We start from the raw sequence: 18164 nt of genomic DNA on the forward strand, positions 1-18164 counted from the left end.
CTCAGAGCCTCAGTCCTCAGGATGAAGGAACAGAGTCTGCTGGGCCCCAGAGCACGCCTGGGCCCTTGCTTTCGGTGTGGGCAAGCATGTGTCCTGTTTGTTACCACAGCTAGAAGCATACGCTCCTGCTGAGAAGCCGCCTGTGAGGAAGCTGTTGATACAGATGAGTTGTGGAGCGTGACAACCACTGCAACCCACATGACAAGACCAAGTTACAGACTGAGGCTTTGGTGCTGGGAAAGGCATCAACCAACAGTCCTACAGAGGCTCCAGAGACACCGGTCAACACATGTCTAGGGCAGATGGGTTTCAGTTGACACTTGTATGACACAAGAAGGGGAGCCGTGTGGCAGGCCGAGATGAGGAACTCAAGTAGCAGGACTAGGGCCACGCTTGAGAACCCTGGCAACAGGAGGCTTTGATAGAGGAATGCCACAAGCATCACTGTACAGTTTTCATCTTCAATACAGACTCTCAGGACCAAGCCAGGCAGCTTCCTTCCCCAAGGCAGGCCATGGGCCTCCAGCCTTGATACCTTGAGTGCCCTGAGGCTACCCAGTGGTGTGTGGGTGGGGTCCATATCAAGCCAAAAAGCCACAAGGGAATCCGGGCCCACCCTCCCCGGACCAGCAGAGCAGAGGCCACGACCCCTCCAAGAAGCCTTCTGCAATAAGCAGACTTAGGGAAGGTGTCATGCAGTGTCCCCAGTGGCCTTGCCGGCCCCTGAGACACTTGCTGGCCAGCATCATCACTTATCTACTCATTATTTCAGGGGTTTGGTTTCTTTCTTTCTAAAAGTGTGTGTGTGTGTGTGTGTGTGTGTGTGTGTGTGTGTGTGTGTGTGTCTGTGTGTCTGTGTGTCTGTGTGTGTTGTGTCTGTGTGTTTGTGTCTGTGTGTATTTGTGTCTGTGTGTGTCTGTGTCTGTGTGTCTGTGTGTTTGTGTCTGTGTGTATTTGTGTCTGTGTGTGTCTGTGTCTGTGTGTGTGTCTGTGTGTCTGTGTGTGTTGTGTCTGTGTGTTTGTGTCTGTGTGTATTTGTGTCTGTGTGTGTCTGTGTCTGTGTGTGTGTTCTGTGTCTGTGTGTGTGTCTGTGTCTGTGTGTGTCTCTGTGTGTGTGTGTCTGTGTCTGTGTGTGTGTTGTGTGTGTGCGTGTGGTGTCTGTGTGTTTGTGTCTGTGTGTGTCTGTGTGTGTCTGTGTCTGTGTGTGTCTCTGTATATGTGTCTGTGTCTGTGTGTGTGTGTCTGTATCTGTGTGTGTGTGTGTCTGTATCCATGTGTGTGTGTGTGTGTGTCTGTGTGTGTGTGTCTGTGTCTGTGTGTGTGTGTCTGTATCCGTGTGTGTGTGTGTGTGTGTGTGTGTGTGTCTGTCTGTCTGTGTGTTTCTGTGTCTGTGAGTGTGTATGTGTGAGAGTCAGTTCTCTCTTTTCACCATATGTGTCCTAGATATTAAACTCAGGACATGGAGCTTGGCTGAGCCACTTCACTGCCCCATTCCTTCAGTCATTTACTGATTCGTCCCTCCATCCATCTGGCTCGCTGAGGCCAATCTGTGCCCTTTGCCCTCCAATCCTGGGAGTCAGAAGTAGAAGCAGATTGACAATGTTGGGCACATCAGCGAGGGAGTTGTGGCAGAGATGATGCCCCGGTGCAGAGAGACTGCCAGTGTCTTTCAAAGCTCTGAGGACTGCTTTGGGAGCCTTAGGGGAGCAGGCGAGGCCTGTGTTGTAACAGAGACCCAGTACTCCAGGACAACTGACCCTGCAGAGCTTTAATTTCTTCTCTGCAATGGGCTGCTATAACAAATGGACTCTTTGACAGGAACATGCTGACCTGTGGGGCTCCTGCAGAACTGGAGTCAGCAGATGGGGTTTAAAGTTGGCAGCCTCCATGGGAAGCCTGTGGGGAGGTGGACTCTCGCACTGGAGGCCACTGGGGATTTGTCAGCCACCGCTGAGTCACAGAGAAAGGCAGGGACTTCTCATGGGAGCATGCAGGAAGGAGACCTGCTGTGTCTGTGACGGGAAAGAGAGGTCTTGGAAAGCACTGTGAGAGCTTTTGCTCTGTCGCCTTTCTGAGAGTCTCTCGCTTGGTACCCTGAAGCTTCCCAGGGGTACCATCCTCTCCTGGTGGCTGTTCAGTTGCTGCCAAGGTCTCATAATTGTTACTTCCTCATTTGGGTTGTTTACTGCTGACTGGCAAATAAAATCACCTTTGTTTTCCCTTCGGTGTCTTCCTGTGTCATTCTTATACAAAGGGCAAGAACCTAAGACAGAAGAATTGATCACTTCAATATCATCCCAAAATTCACACCCCCACACGACTTCCTTCATTAGGCCCTCCCCTCACCATCACCACCTCCCAATAATGCCATCATATTCTGAATCCACCCACCATGGAGTTGACCCACTGATCAGTTCAGAGCTCTCAAGATCCAACAATGTCTGGAAAGTCCTGCACAGACATGAGGCATGCCATCACTTGATTCAATCAAGGTGTCAATCAAACGAACCATGCTATTAGAGAAGGAAGAATCTTGCCACAAGGTCACAACATCAGGTCCAGCCTGCTGGCTTGTCCAAAGTATATCAAACTTACCACCCACATTTCCGGCCCACCTGTGTGGCCGGTCCCCACACAGTCTATCTATATGTGAGTCTCTTTTTGTCTATGTAAGCATCCTTCTGCAACTGGAGCTATAGCTTGTACATATCATCCATCTGTCATGTGTGTCTATCATCTGCCTACCCGTCATCTCCATCACCCTTGATCTCTATTTACTGCTTGTATCTATCTTTTCATCCATCCCTCATCATCCATGTGCTCTGCTTCTCTAAGGAGCCTTGGGTACTTAACTCTGAGATTCTGAAAAAATTTAAAAAAAAAAAAACCTGGCATGGTATCAGGCATGTATAATGACTGCACTGTGCTTGTTTGTAAGTTTGTTTAAACGGAGAAACAAACATTTTGATGGTGTCTGTTTTAGTCAGTTATACCAGGGGAAACTGTGGTAACAAGAGCTACCTGAAGAAAAGTGTCTCTTTAGCACAGGTTTGCCTTCTCTCAGTTCTCTGTCTACTGCAATGTGTTCGCCTTTCTGGGATTCAGGCCCTAAGAACGGGTCCCTTCTGGAACGTGGTTGTTTTGTACCACCCCCTATGTTGGATGTCCACCAAGTTCCTAGTCCACAGCTGATCCTGGTCAGAAAGTTCATTAGAGGCCAGGGGCCTGGTGTGGCTTTATAAGCTACCAAGAGCTGGATGGACTCACGAATGTGAAAAGGGGGGAGTGTTCCTGTTTCCAAGGCTCTGGTTTCACTGGGATACGGACATCCATGGTCCTTGCACGGAAGATGCACAGAGCTCTAATATCAGAGGGCACTGAGTGCAGAAGGAAGTGTGGCTTAGCTATCACACAGATGGGCAAGCCCTGAGCCCCTCAAGGATCCCTAGGCTCCCTGCCCAGTCATGGTCCTATGATTGGAAATGATCGTCCATTTCCACTCCACCACTTCAGCTGTTCGGCAGGGTGGATGAGATGGACCAAGACATGGGCCCTTCAATTCTGTGGATGAAGCACAGGTAGCTCCTGCTACATAAGACCCTGTCAGGTGGTATGGGGACCAGGGGTAAGTTAGAGGTGGGGAGTATGGGGATAGAATGGGGTACGAGGGAGCATCATGCTGTAACAAGAGTTTCAGTGTGAGGGCAAGGTGTGATCAGAGTGTGAAGACAGTGAGAACAACTTGGAGGACAGCCTGGAAACCAGGTGAGGACAGCATCTGCCATGTGGGACACAGTGTAGGAGGCGTGCGTACACTATGGTGACATCGTAAGGATGGCATGTGAGTGTCAAAGGCAGCATAGGATAGCAAGGGAGGAGCTGCAGGACACAAAAGGTCCACTAGGGAATTAGCATGAGACACTCTAGGGCAGTGGCCCTCAAGCCTTTAACACAGTTCCTCATGTCCTGGTGACCACCACCAACCATGCAATGACTTCAAGCTACTTCATAACTGTAATTTTGCTATTGTTATGAGTTATAATGTTAACGTCTGATGTGCAGCATATCGAATATGCAACTCCCCAAAGGGGTTGTGACCCACAGGCTAAGAACAACTGCACTAGGAGGTTACAAGGGACACCACGGAGACATTGTGGGGACACTAGGGAGGCAGAGTGATGACAGTATTGTGATGGCGTTAGGATGGTATGGGATCTTGTGAGGATAGGCAGGGGGCAGCACGGTGAACAGCATAAGACGGCACGGGACATCATGGGAGATGCATGTAACAGTGTGGAAACAGAAGGGAAACAGTGCAAAGATGCAGCCAACCTTGAAGAGTGTGACAGTGGTGCTGTGGCACACACTGAGCAGGAAGGTGATGAAGATGGTGATGCTCATCCAGAGTCCACCCAGCTCCCCATCTTGGGCCTCAGCACAAGTCTTGTCCAGTTCCAGACAAAAGAGGTAGTCAGTCTTTCTCCTAACAAGATAGGGCTGGGTCAATTCTGTATGTGGCAGGGGGCCCAGGAGGACCAGCTGGGATGGGCCAGCAGATCTCCCTGGGTCAGCTGTTTGCCCTCACTAGGCCAGCAACCCAAGATCCACCTCAACTGCTCCAGCTTCAGTTCTGGGCTCAGCTAGACACACTAAACATGATGGTGACCTAGACTGTGTAGGCACTCTTCCTGTATGCCCCACCCCTCAGTTATGAGGCTATCTGGGCTGTGTCTTGGCCTGTGACCTCTGACCCTCTGCCTGTTCCCTCATGACCAAGTCCAGAAAGCCAGAGTGGTGGCAGAGCCTGTGCCTAGCAATGCCTAGACTTCCAAGGTCCACACTGGGGAGTGAGTCAGGCCACTCAGCTACATGGGAAAGGGAAGTCATCTCTGTGAGACGGAAACATGAGCCTGAAGGTCCAGGGACAGATTGAAATGAGAGTCCGTGTATTGTGGGGCTGATAAAGATACCCTCAGAAGAGGGCAGTTCTGTGTGTCTCAGCTGGCCCATATGCGAACACTGAAGACGGATCTGATGCCTTGCTGGGTCTGAGTGTAAGACTTGTGTGTGTGCTCATGCACATTAGTGTGCCATGTAGGTTGAGTAACAGTCGTCAGGCAGGTTCTAATGGCTCTGGCATTCATGTGTGTCCAAGATAGGAGACATGGGCAGCCAACCCAGAAAACTACTCTCAAGGAGGAGGGCCACGGGCAAAGGTAGACAGATGGAAATTCCTGAGCTTTGAGCTGAGGTGCCCTCGCTGGCTACAGCTGTCCATAGGGAAGAAAATGACATGCGCCTGACCTCCAATGGACCATCTCTCTGCTGGACACCCTCTCGTCAGTTTTCTTGTCCATCGTGGCATTGCTGGCCAGATGGGTCACATTGCGGGTAGCAGTCTGGCTGGCCCGGGTGCCGTCAGGCATAGTTGCTGAGCTACTGGAAGAGTATGGCTTGACCTACAAGACAGACAGAGAGTTGCACATACCACTAGACAGAGCCCTAGAGATCCAAGACATGGCTACTGGCTCAGGGACATAGTCCTTGACCAAACAACCAGGTCGCAGTGGGAGCCGGGGAGCAGATGGACAGGGCCATAGTTCTGCTGAATGAACATGCTGCCTGGCCTAGAGAAGGCCTTTTCTCCTCGCTGCCCTGGATTCCCTAGCATGCCATGTACCCCTTGCTCTTCATGACCCTAGTCAGGCTCTATTCCCTGTGACCCTGGCCTCTAATCTTAGTCCCAGGGCCTTGCTGTACCGCCCCCTCCCCCCTGCCATGCCTTTACCCAGCACCCCATTCCTGCCAGCATCTGTTCTGGTCCCAGTGGGTTCTCCTCTTCCCATCTGAAGGGTTAACTACCTTGAGTATCTCTCTGCTCCCTGCTCCCTGTGAGCCCCCAGGATCAGAACTGTGAACCATCACCCTAGAAATGAAACCCAGGTGGTGCCAGCCCCAGAGACCTTCCCTGTTTCACTAAGAGCCACTTCTAGACCCCTGCCCTGCTTCTCTCTGCAGCCACACAACCCACTGCATGTAAGCACAAGCGGAGGCCTGAGCGCTTTCCCGTCCCCATGGGGTTTGCACTCTGCACTCTGCCCTCCCGCTCTGGACTTCACTTTCCTCCCTGAGGCACAGACACTTCTGGGCTCTCCTGAGACAGCACTAGCTGGAGAGAGGAAATGGCAAAGGTTGGCGCCTAGGCTCAGTATAGGTCAGACTCAAGGGAAAGGCTTCTCCAAAGAGGTGGTCAGGAGAGAGTGGACGTAATCACTCAGCCCCAGGCAACCCGGGGAACTTTTTGGGCTGTGACAGATAGACTTCACACCTTCTTCTACGGGTATCAAGAATACCACCTCACCCACCCCTACAGGAGGTAACCCAGACCATGTCTGGACTCCCCCTAATCTCCCCCTACCCCAAACCACCAGAAGAAAGAGGAACTTCAGGAAGTGTCCCGTGTCACCCAGTTTCAATCCTGTTCTTAGTCTGCACTGGGTCAGGAGACGCATGGTATTCACACCTCTGGTGCAAGGACTGTGAATCCTGGATGGGATGAGACAGCTCGGGGCCGAGTTATTAGTAGGCCAGTGCTGAAGCAAGGAAAGCAGCAGTCGTCTTCTCAATGCCCCACATGGGAGTGTGCTCAGTAGTATGCCTAGGGATAGCAGTGGGCCTTTCCATGCCTAATGGATGGCAGGCCACAGGAGGATGGGAAGGAGTTGGCAGACCACTCCCAACGCTAGGCGCCTGTGTGTTACATCCGTGCACAGCACAGACACTACAGCTGCGCACACCCACAAACAACCAGAGTAAGCCTCGAGGATTTGATTGGATAGACCCAGAAACTTGAGCGATGGGCTTCACCTGGACTAGAGGCTGGTGGACCCAGGACAGCTGAACCAATGAAGAAAGGGGGAATCCAGAGGAGCAACGGATGGCAGAGGCCTGCAAAACTGAGAGTGGGTAAAGAGGGAATGGGGAGGCATGGGGTGCCCACGGGGTTCATCCGGGAAGGCTGTTATGCCTGTCTGAGAGAGCTAGAGTAGGACTGGATGCCCTGGAGTTCAGGCACCAAGCACAGCTCAGATTCCAGGAACGAAGCTGAAAGAAGCTAAATTGCACAGAAGAAAGCAGGCCAGAGGAACTCTAGGGCCAGGCAGCACAGCTGCAGGTAAGCTACAGAGGGCGAGAGTACTGGAGTTCCACAATAGCTCCAAAACAATCAGAGAACCTGGCGGAGCAGCTATGGAGGATCAGGGACTGGTGAGACTCGGGAGAACCAAGCCTAACAGCTCTAGGTAAGCTAGGGCTGCTGGAGACATGGAAACCAAGCTAAGGAGCCATGGAGGAGGGCAAGGGGCTGTGGCAGCTGAGTTCCATAGCTGTCCGGGGCAGCTGCGAGGACCAGGAAAAGCTTCACAGGATGCTCAGAGCAGGTAGGAGTCGAGAGGTTGAGCTTCTACTGTGACAATCCATGAGCCGTGAAGAAAATAGAACTGGTAGGAGAATGGGGGCCAGGCCCAGCGGCTGCGGAAGGTTGGAGTAGGTGGAGGAGTACAGTACCAGGCTAAGCAGCTACAGGGGTACAGGGAGCTAGGGGAAGGTAGAATGGGGACAGTGTAGCCCCAGAAGCAGTGCGGGCCAGGCAGAGCAGCGATAGAGAAACTGGAACAGGTTGCATTGTGAGGAACCAAACCCAGCAGTTATGGGGGAGCTGGAGCAAGTGAGAATATAGGGTACCACACAGCTGGAAAGGAGCTGGAGGCCATGAGAGAAGAGAGGAGACCAGGCCAAACAACTACCAGTAACGTGAGCAATTGTAGGATGTAAGAAACAGGAGAGGGGTCAAGGGAGTCCTAGGAGCTATGGAGTCGAGACCCAGCAGCTATGGGGGAGCTGAGGCAGGTGCGTGCGTGAGGGACCAGACCCAGCAGCTATGGGGGAGCTGAGGCAGGTGTGTGTGTGAGGGACCAGACCCAGCAGCTATGGGGGAGCTGAGGCAGGTGCGTGCGTGAGGGACCAGACCCAGCAGCTATGGGGGAGTTGAGGCAGGTGTGTGTGTGAGGGACCAGACCCAGCAGCTATAGAGGAGCTGAGGCAGGTGTGAGATTGAGGGACCAGACCCAGCAGCTATGGGGGAGCTGGGGCAGGTGTGGGTGTGAGGGACCAGACCCAGCAGCTATGGGGGAGCTGAGGCAGGTGTGGGTGTGAGGGACCAGACCCAGCAGCTATGGGGGAGCTGAGGCAGGTGTGGGTGTGAGGGACCAGACCCAGCAGCTATGGGGGAGCTGGCGCAGGTGTGTGGGTGTGAGGGACCAGACCCAGCAGCTATGGGGGAGCTGAGGCAGGTGTGTGCGTGAGGGACCAGACCCAGCAGCTATAGAGGAGCTGAGGCAGGTGTGAGATTGAGGGACCAGACCCAGCAGCTATGGGGGAGCTGAGGCAGGTGTGCATGAGGGACCAGACCCAGGAGCTATGGGGAAGCTGAGGCAGGTGTGTGTGCGTGCGGGAACAGACCAAGCAGCTATGGGGGAGCTGAGGCAGGTGTGTGCGTGAGGGACCAGACCCAGCAGCTATGGGGGAGCTGAGGCAGGTGTGTGTGCGTGCGGGAACAGACCAAGCAGCTATGGGGGAGCTGAGGCAGGTGTGTGTGCGTGCGGGACCAGACCCAGCAGCTATGGGGGAGCTGAGGCAGGTGTGTGTGCGTGCGGGAACAGACCCAGCAGCTATGGGGGAGCTGAGGCAGGTGTGTGTGCGTGCGGGAACAGACCCAGCAGCTATGGGGGAGCTGAGGCAGGTGTGTGTGCGTGCGGGAACAGACCCAACAGCTATGGGGGAGCTGAGGCAGGTGTGTGCATGCGGGACCAGACCCAGCAGCTATGGGGGAGCTGAGGCAGGTGTGTGTGCGTGCGGGAACAGACCCAGCAGCTATGGGGGAGCTGAGGCAGGTGTGGGGTTGAGGGACCAGACCCAGCAGCTATGGGGGAGCTGAGGCAGGTGTGAGATTGAGGGACCAGACCCAGCAGCTATGGGGGAGCTGAGGCAGGTGTGGGGTTGAGGGACCAGACCCAGCAGCTATGGGGGAGCTGAGGCAGGTGTGTGTGCATGCGGGAACAGACCAAGCAGCTATGGGGGAGCTGAGGCAGGTGTGTGTGCGTGCGGGAACAGACCCAGCAGCTATGGGGGAGCTGAGGCAGGTGTGTGTGCGTGCGGGAACAGACCAAGCAGCTATGGGGGAGCTGAGGCAGGTGTGGGGTTGAGGGACCAGACCCAGCAGCTATGGGGGAGCTGAGGCAGGTGTGGGGTTGAGGGACCAGACCCAGCAGCTATGGGGGAGCTGAGGCAGGTGTGGGGTTGAGGGACCAGACCCAGCAGCTATGGGGGAGCTGAGGCAGGTGTGGGGTTGAGGGACCAGACCCAGCAGCTATGGGGGAGCTGAGGCAGGTGTGTGTGTGAGGGAACAGACCCAGCAGCTATGGGGGAGCTGAGGCAGGTGTGGGGTTGAGGGACCAGACCCAGGAGCTATTGGGGAGCTGAGGCAGGTGTGTGTGTGTGTGCAGGAACAGACCCAGCAGCTATGGGGGAGCTGAGGCAGGTGTGTGTGTGTGAGGGACCAGACCCAGCTGTTATGGAACAGCTGGGGCAGGTGTGAGATTGAGGGACCAGATCTAGCAGCTATGGGGGAGCTGACGCAGGTGTGGGGTTGAGGGACCAGACCCAGCAGCTATGCGGGAGCTGAGGCAGGTGTGTGTGTGTGTGCAGGAACAGACCAAGCAGCTATGGGAAAGCTGAGGCAGGTGTGTGTGTGAGGGACCAGACCCAGCAGCTATGGAGGAGCTGGGGCAGGTGTGGGGTTGATGGACCAGACCCAGCTGTTATGGGACAGCTGGGGCAGGTGTGAGATTGAGGGGCCAGACCCAGGAGCTATGGGGGAGCTGAGGCAGGTGTGTGCGTGAGGGACCAAAGCCAGCAGCTATGGGGGAGCTGAGGCAGGTGTGTGTGCGTGCGGGAACAGACCCAGCAGCTATGGGGGAGCTGAGGCAGGTGTGTGTGCGTGCGGGAACAGACCCAGCAGCTATGGGGGAGCTGAGGCAGGTGTGTGTGTGAGGGAACAGACCCAGCAGCTATGGGGGAGCTGAGGCAGGTGTGGGGTTGAGGGACCAGACCCAGCAGCTATGGGGGAGCTGAGGCAGGTGTGAGATTGAGGGACCAGACCCAGCAGCTATGGGGGAGCTGAGGCAGGTGTGGGGTTAAGGGACCAGACCCAGCAGCTATGGGGGAGCTGAGACAGGTGTGTGCGTGAGGGACCAGACCCAGCAGCTATGGGGGAGCTGAGGCAGGTGTGGGGTTGAGGGACCAGACCCAGCAGCTATGGGGGAGCTGAGGCAGGTGTGTGTGCGTGCGGGAACAGACCAAGCAGCTATGGGGGAGCTGAGGCAGGTGTGTGTGCGTGCGGGAACAGACCCAGCAGCTATGGGGGAGCTGAGGCAGGTGTGTGTGCGTGCGGGAACAGACCCAGCAGCTATGGGGGAGCTGAGGCAGGTGTGGGGTTGAGGGACCAGACCCAGCAGCTATGGGGGAGCTGAGGCAGGTGTGGGGTTGAGGGACCAGACCCAGCAGCTATGGGGGAGCTGAGGCAGGTGTGGGGTTGAGGGACCAGACCCAGCAGCTATGGGGGAGCTGAGGCAGGTGTGGGGTTGAGGGACCAGACCCAGCAGCTATGGGGGAGCTGAGGCAGGTGTGTGTGCGTGCGGGAACAGACCCAGCAGCTATGGGGGAGCTGAGGCAGGTGTGGGGTTGAGGGACCAGACCCAGGAGCTATGGGGGAGCTGAGGCAGGTGTGGGGTTGAGGGACCAGACCCAGCTGTTATGGGGGAGCTGAGGCAGGTGTGGGTGTGAAAGGTGAGACCCAGTAATTATGCGAGAGCTGAGGCAGGTAGAGGTGTGAGAGAAAAGTCCTAGCAGCTATGGGGGATCTGAAATAGATGGCAGTGAAAGGGCCCAGACCTAACAGCTACAAGGAGCTGGGTCATGTTTGAGTGTTAGGGACTAGACTCAACATCTATGGGAAAGCTTTGAAATATAGGTGACCATGCTGAGAAGCTATGGTACAAGTGGGACAGGTTACATTGTGAGCAGCCAGAGCCAGCAACTATGAAAGAGCCGGGGATAATATGAAATTGAATGACCAGACCTGGAAGCTCTGAGGGAGCTCGGAAGATAGGAGTGTTAGACACCAGTCCTAGCAGCTATGGGGGAGCTGCAGCAGGTGGGGGTGTGAGGGACCAGACCCTGCAGCTTTAGGGGAGCTGCAGCAGGTGGGGGTGTGAGCCAGCTACAGGGAAACTGTGACATGCGGGCAAGCATACTGAGAAGCTATGGGAAAGCCGAAGCGGGTGGGAGTTTGAGGGACCAGAGCCAGTAGCTGTGGCGGGGCTGAAGCAGGTGGAAGTGTGGCACAGCATGCCAAGCAGCTACAGGAAAGCTAGGGGTTATGGGAGAAGGGAGTTAGGCTGAGCAGCTTCGAGAGAACGAGGGCAGGTCTGTATCAGAGTAAACAAGAAGTGGCGGGTGCTGTAAAGCTAAGTCAAGCAGCTTTTGGGGAGTTTGGGGCTAGTAGAAGTATGAGGGACCCAGTAGAGCAGCAACAGGAGATCTGGAGATGACAGAAGTGCGCGGGCGGGGGGGGGGGTGCTGGGCTGAGAAGCTACAGAGTCTGGAGCAGTTGGGGCTGATGGTGGCCCAAGAATACCCAAGAGTTCAAGGACCAGGAAAAGCTTGGGCAAACACGAGTGAGGGGCAGGCAGGCTGGGCATTTGTATAGGGTTGTGATAGGTATCAAAGTTAGGGTCCCAGGGCAGCCCTAAGACCATGGTAGAGTTACAAGGGCTCTGGGACAGATGGGAGAGAGTGCTGGAGCCCAGAAAAGCCCCGGTAGCTCTGGGGAACAAGGAGAGCAATTAAGGGGAAATAGGGGTAGTGGGAGTATAAGAAACAAGACCATGTAGTTACAGGGGAGTTGGAGAAGACAGGGGTATGAAGGGCCCAGCCAAGCAGCTACAGGGGTGCTGGGGGTGAGGGAAACAGGCCAAGCAGCTATATGGTGTTGGAGTCTTGTGAGTACGAGGCGTCTTCCTGAAGAATGAGGCATACACTCTAACATCAAGGACTGTTGGAAAGAGAAAAGGACTTTTCTGAGGCCTGACAACATTAGCAATGGATGTCAGAGAGCCACCCCGCCCCCACCCCTCACCCCCAGGAGCACTGTAAAGAATTAGATAGGAGGAAGAAGGTGGCTGACCTCATCAGGAGGCCTGGGCTGCATAGAGCGAGAAGCAGAGTAATGGCCGGTCCACACTCAGAAGGTGTAGAGTACAGGTTGGTGGTGATCCTCAGAAGACAGAGGAGATCGGAGGAGGGCTAAAGTCACAGGTAGGGTCCTACAGATTTAGGAGCCAAGGCTTGCATAGAGTAGTAGATTAAAGAGGGGCTCCCAGAGGGCTTTTTCACTGAAAACTCAGGGCTCATGGGGCTGGAGAGATGGCTCCGGAGTTAAGAGCACTTGCTGCTCTTCCAGAGGACCCAAGTTCAGTTCCCAGCACCCACGTGGCAGCTGACAACCATCTGTAACTCCCGTTTCATATTATCCAGCACCATCTTCTAATATCCACAGGCACACACACAGTACACATACTCATACACAAAAAATAAAATATCTTTTAAAAAAAAAAGTTTTAAGGTCTGGGTCCAGGGTCTAGAGGTGGAAGCTGCTGACTCCACTTGTCTCAGAGTAACTAGAGAAGACACAGTCCTCAGAGCAAAGCTTTATCTGGAGCCTCTCCGAATACCTCAGCCTACCCATGTCAGACAAGCTCACACGTTCTTCTCTCTTGCAGCCAAAACAACAGCCCCACATGTCTACCCGCTGGCCCCTGGCCATGATAGCATGACTGGCTCCACGGTCACCCTGGGATGCCTGGTCAAGGGCTATTTCCCTGAGCCAGCAACCGTAACCTGGAACTCCGGAACTCTGACCAGCAATGTGCACATCTTCCCATCCGTCCTGCAGTCTGGCCTCTACTCTCTCAGCAGCTCAGTGACTGTACCTTCCAGCACCTGGCCCAGCCAGCCAGTCACCTGCAACGTAGAACACCGGGCCAGCAGCACCAAGGTGGACAAGCGAATTGGTGAGAGGACAGCCAGGGGAGGAGTGGTTCACTAGAGGTGAGGCTTAAGCCCTTCACCTACCTAGACCAACCAGTCTAGGCAGCCATCACCAGGGAGGGAGGGGATCTCAGCTCAGGACAGCAGGAGATCCTGTCTCTGTCTCCCTCTTGGAGGCCTCTGCCTATGACCACATGCCCCAAAAGATGATCTTCTGTGACAGATGGCCATGTCCTTCAGGTGTCAACCTGCCAAGGATCATTCCCATGAACAGCCTAACATAAGCCCATACAAGGAACAAACTCTCCCCTCCCAGGTTCGGTGCCTTCTCTGCTTCAAACCCCAGTAACATCCAGCCTTCTCTCTACAGAGCCCAGAAGCACTGATTCACCATTATGTCCTTCAACGTGTGATACATGTCCTCCAAAGTGTGATGTATGTCCTCCAAAGTGTGATAAATGTCCCAAGTGTCCAAGTAAGTCACTACCTCTGTGCCTCAGACCCAGGAGGGTGGCAAGTGCTATAAGCATCCCTGACACTGGAGGGTGAGCCAGGTACTGACCCATCTCCATCTCTCCTCATCAGCTCCTGATCTCGTGGGCGGACCATCTGTCTTCATCTTCCCCCCAAAGCCCAAGGATGTACTCATGATGTCCCTGACCCCCAAGATCACGTGCGTGGTGGTGGACGTGAGCCAGGATGAGCCAGATGTCCAGTTCACATGGTTTATGGGCAATACAGAAGTACGCCCAACTCAGCCACAGACCCAGTCCCAGGAGGAACAGTACAACAGTACCCTCCGTGTGGTCAGTACCCTCCCAATCCAGCACCAGGACTGGATGTCGGGCAAGGAGTTCAAATGCAAAGTCAACAACAAAGCCCTCCCAGGCCCCATCGAGAGAACCATCTCAAAACCCAAAGGTGGGAGCTACAGACAGACTGGGGGGGGGGGATTGGGAGGGGTATGGTGGACATAAGAGTGAACACTTGTGTGGACAGCCCTCCATGGTAGCAATAACCTCTGTGTCTACTTCTAACCCCATAGGGCAAGCCCAAGCACCACAGGTACATGTCTTTCCTCCACCCGCGGAGCAGATGAGCAAGAGAAGACTCACTCTAACCTGCCTTATCATGGGCTTCTACCCTGGGGACATCGATGTGGAGTGGGAGAGCAACGGGCAGCAAGAGCAGAACTACAAAAACACCCTACCTGTCTTGGACACCGACGGTTCTTACTTCCTGTACAGCAAGCTCAGTGTGGAAAAGACCAGGTGGGACCAAGGAAACACCTACAGCTGCTCTGTGTCGCACGAGGCGCTGCACAATCACCACGTGACGAAGACCATCTCCCGGTCTCTGGGTAAATGAGCTCAGCACCCAGAAACCTCTCAAGTCCTAAGGGACACTGACACCCATCTCAACCCTTCCCCTGTGTAAATAAAGCACCCAGCACTTCCCTGGGACCCTCTGAGACTGTCCTGGTTCTTTCCGGGGTATAAAGGCTAGGTCATGCACTGTGAGGTCCAGCCAGGGTCTGAGCCCTGAGTTGTCTTTGGGAAGAGAATGAGGTTTCTGCACTGCCAGATCCAGAGCTGGTGAATCTTCCCAACCTGGAGTGTGGGGGCATAGCCTTATGCAGTCTCTCTTCTTTGTTCTTTCACTAGCCAGCAGCCGCCAGGCAGATACACCTAGGAAACCCCCAAGGTCAAAAGCACACCCTGACTCACCTCCCTTCCTAGAGGTTTCTCTAAGCACACTGGTGAGGCACACATGGCCATGGGCATGCCAGGGACCCTTGCTATCTCTGTATTCAACTCAGACAGCTTTGCACAGGATAGGTCTGCATACCCATGGAGACCCAACCACTGCACACTCACTCCTGTGCCACAAGACACTGAGGCACATGGTCTTTTCTGCCTGAAAGGGGGTGGGACTACTAGATACCCACATACATGCTGAATCCTGACCCATTAAAACCACCCTGCTGAACATTACCCAACCCATATAGCACATGTATACACACACACACACACACACACACACATGTGCAGGCGCACACATCTAACACACTGTGCCCTGCACCTACACCCAGCAATGTTATCAGGACACCCCCAGCCACCACCTTAATGTCCACATTTGTGCCAGTACAGTCAGACACAGCTTTCTTCTTCTGAGCATACCTGCATCCTATGGTCAACACAAGTTCTCTGAAGCCACAATTGTCTCTGGTACCTTGGGGGCCATGCTCCATTACACAACCAGTAGCCGTAATGGTCTGAATTACTGCACACTGTGCAATTTTCTGAAGTCCAGACATGGCCAGGCACAGGCTCTGCTGGTGACCAGGGGACAGGCAAAATATTAGGTGTGCCGCATAGCCACTGCCCACTGGGGTCACAGGCCCTGTAGCCCAACCACTCCCTCCTGCACTGAAGGAATGAAGGTTGAGGCAAACAGATAGGGCCATTGCATCATCCAGGCCACTGTCCGGTCCAGTGTGTCTGGCAAATCTCAAGATCTGATCTGAGGCAGCTGAGGGCAATTAGACTGATGTCTCAGAGGGAAAATAGTGGAAAACTAGCCCCAGAAAGGGTCTGCCAGGCCAGCCCAATGGACTCTTTCTCCTGGGCCTCCAGGCAGCCCCACCTGCCACACAGGGAATTGTTCTAGCCCCACCTTGTTGGGGCAAACACTGACTTCCCCCCTCCCCATTTCTGTCCAGACATGGAACTGGATGATATCTGTACTGAGGCCCAGAACGGGGAGCTGGACGGGCTCTGGACGACCATCACCATCTTCATCACCCTCTTCCTGCTCAGCGTGTGCTACAGCGCCACGGTCACACTCTTCAAGGTCGGCCTCACCTTGGTGTTCTGTGTTGACCCCATGATGCCTTCACAGTCCTCCCCTGATACAGTGTGATGTCCCCTTGCTGTCCACCACTCCCTGAGCTGACCCACATGGCTCTGTGTTATCCTATACTATCTTATGAAGCCTCCTTATCTTCCACACTACCTTTCATGATGTCCCTTATGGTCCCATGCTAATGACTACACTGCCCCCCTGGAAGTCCCCATTAGCTTCACCATGACCCAATGTAACCTTCGAGCGGTCCTCATACCATCCCAATCTCAGCTTGTCCCCCCACAATGTCCCCCACTCTGGCCACTTACCATTCCCCGTCTCCTACCTGTATGAAAGGAAGCACAGGAGGGAGGGCCTAAGTGTGGGTGTGGTCTCTGACTTACTCTTACCTCCCCACAGGTGAAGTGGATCTTCTCCTCAGTGGTGGAGCTGAAGCAGACAATGTCCCCTGACTACAGGAACATGATTGGACAGGGGGCCTAAGCCACTTCCTCTGGGATGATCAGGGCTTCCTGGGCCCTGTGGAAGCCCATCTATCCTACTGTACACCCCAACATGGGGGCCACACCGCCATCTGACACCACCTCCCTCTAACCCTGTGACTCTCTGATTCAGCACTCTCAGCTGTCTCCCCTTCGGAGGATCATGTGGACGGCAGGCTTGGTCCCAGAGCTGAGCCACACCTCCACAGCAGTTGCCAGTTAACTAAGGAGCCGTGGCCAGAAGGACCACCTTCTTCCAAACCAGCAACAAGGGATTGGAGACCTCAGAATATTTACTGGGAGCCTTTTACCTGAGTCCAGCTGCATGGGATCAGCCTTGGCGCTGCCCTTACCCACACCATCCTTTGAAAGTGGTTTTCCCAGAAAGGGCAGTTTTCAGATCCTTGAAAGGAGACATCTGCAGGGAAGACCAGGGTCAGTACTGGCCAAAGCATCACTCTGGTAGCCTTTCTACCAGCTATATTTGGCCAGCTTCCTTCCTGGTACTTCCGGGAACCCTTGCCTGAGGAAAGGGCCTATGTTACTCAAACAGTTGGAACAAGCCTCCTACAGATGGGATCCCTTGTGTGGGCCTCTCCTCGCGCTACCCACTCAGCGTGCTGGGTTCTCCGAAGCAGGATCCAACCCACAGACACTGTGGACCACACAACCTCCAGACAAGGCCGCTGCCACCTCCTTAGAGACCCCAGCCACACACTGGAGAGACACTCAGAAGGACTGCCTCATATGGCCTCTGCAAAGCCCTCACCAGAACAAGTGCAGAGGACACTGACCACTGGCTGGTTGACCATCCAGGAAAGCCTTAAGGAGAGCGTCCTACTGAGAAAATTCCTGTCAGGCTCAAAAAAGGGGAGGCCAAGGAGCAAGAGGGAAGAGATGTGGATGGACAGTTAGAAGGAAGCAGTTCTGCCCTGAGGGCCTGGTATCCAGACTAGGCCTCTTAAAGCAGAAAACAGCAGCTGGAGTAGACATCCAGGAACACAGGCCTGGGGTACCATGGTTGCTGTGGCCAACAAACAGCAGCCCTGTGTCTATTTCTCCATCGCCAATGACAAGTCAGAGTCTCCAGACAGAAGGAAAAAGTGACCACCTGCCCTTCAGTGGCTGGAAATCCTTGAGCAACTTGGCCCTTTGGCAGCATCTTTTTCTGGAAGCCAGAACTGTCTTTAACATGTTTCTGTGTGTGTATGTTGGCATATGTGTGAGTGTTTTGATGTTTTGGTATTTTCAACAATAAAACATTCTTTTAATATTCCACATCTCACCGTACCTTTCCTGTGTGGATCAGCCCTACCATCTAGGAACAAGGCACAGTTAAGCAGACCACACAGGCCCCTCTAACTCCCTCCTGGTCCTGTGTCCTCCTCTCTCAGTGAGTCTTTGCATCTGGGTTCCAGCCTTCCTGCCCAGAAGCACCAAGAGCCTGGGCACCCCAACACTGGCCCGGCAAAGCCTCCCACACCAGCTGAGAAGCATCTGGCTCTCTATGACCTCGGGCCGCTGTGAAAAGGGCCACGGATCCAGCTGCCTCCACGACTGAGGGTTATCAATCTCCAGCTGTGTTAAAGAAGTTCCAGATTGTGTGCTGGCAGGTCAGGGTGGACTCTCAGCAGGGCTCTTCTTCCTTGG

At 54.4% G+C, this 18164-nt stretch overlaps 1 long non-coding RNA gene and 1 gene segment (V, D, J or C); both read left to right on the plus strand.

Moving 5' to 3' along the window:
* The window catches only part of LOC311603963 (Ig gamma-2A chain C region, A allele-like), a 100620-nt gene extending 85993 nt beyond the window's left edge, over positions 1-14627 (plus strand). Inside the window, exons 2-5 of the C gene segment in view lie at positions 12900-13190; positions 13538-13642; positions 13753-14088; positions 14213-14627.
* Positions 14628-15894: 1267 nt separating this feature from the next.
* Positions 15895-17787, plus strand: LOC311603965. Its single transcript, XR_014781346.1, has 2 exons — positions 15895-16020; positions 16432-17787. It is a non-coding gene; the product is annotated as an uncharacterized lncRNA (long non-coding RNA).
* The last annotated feature ends 377 nt before the right edge of the window (positions 17788-18164 follow it).

Source organism: Acomys minous, assembly GCF_964271855.1.
Source record: "Acomys minous genome assembly, chromosome: 8".
NCBI classification, from domain to species: domain Eukaryota; kingdom Metazoa; phylum Chordata; class Mammalia; order Rodentia; family Muridae; genus Acomys; species Acomys minous.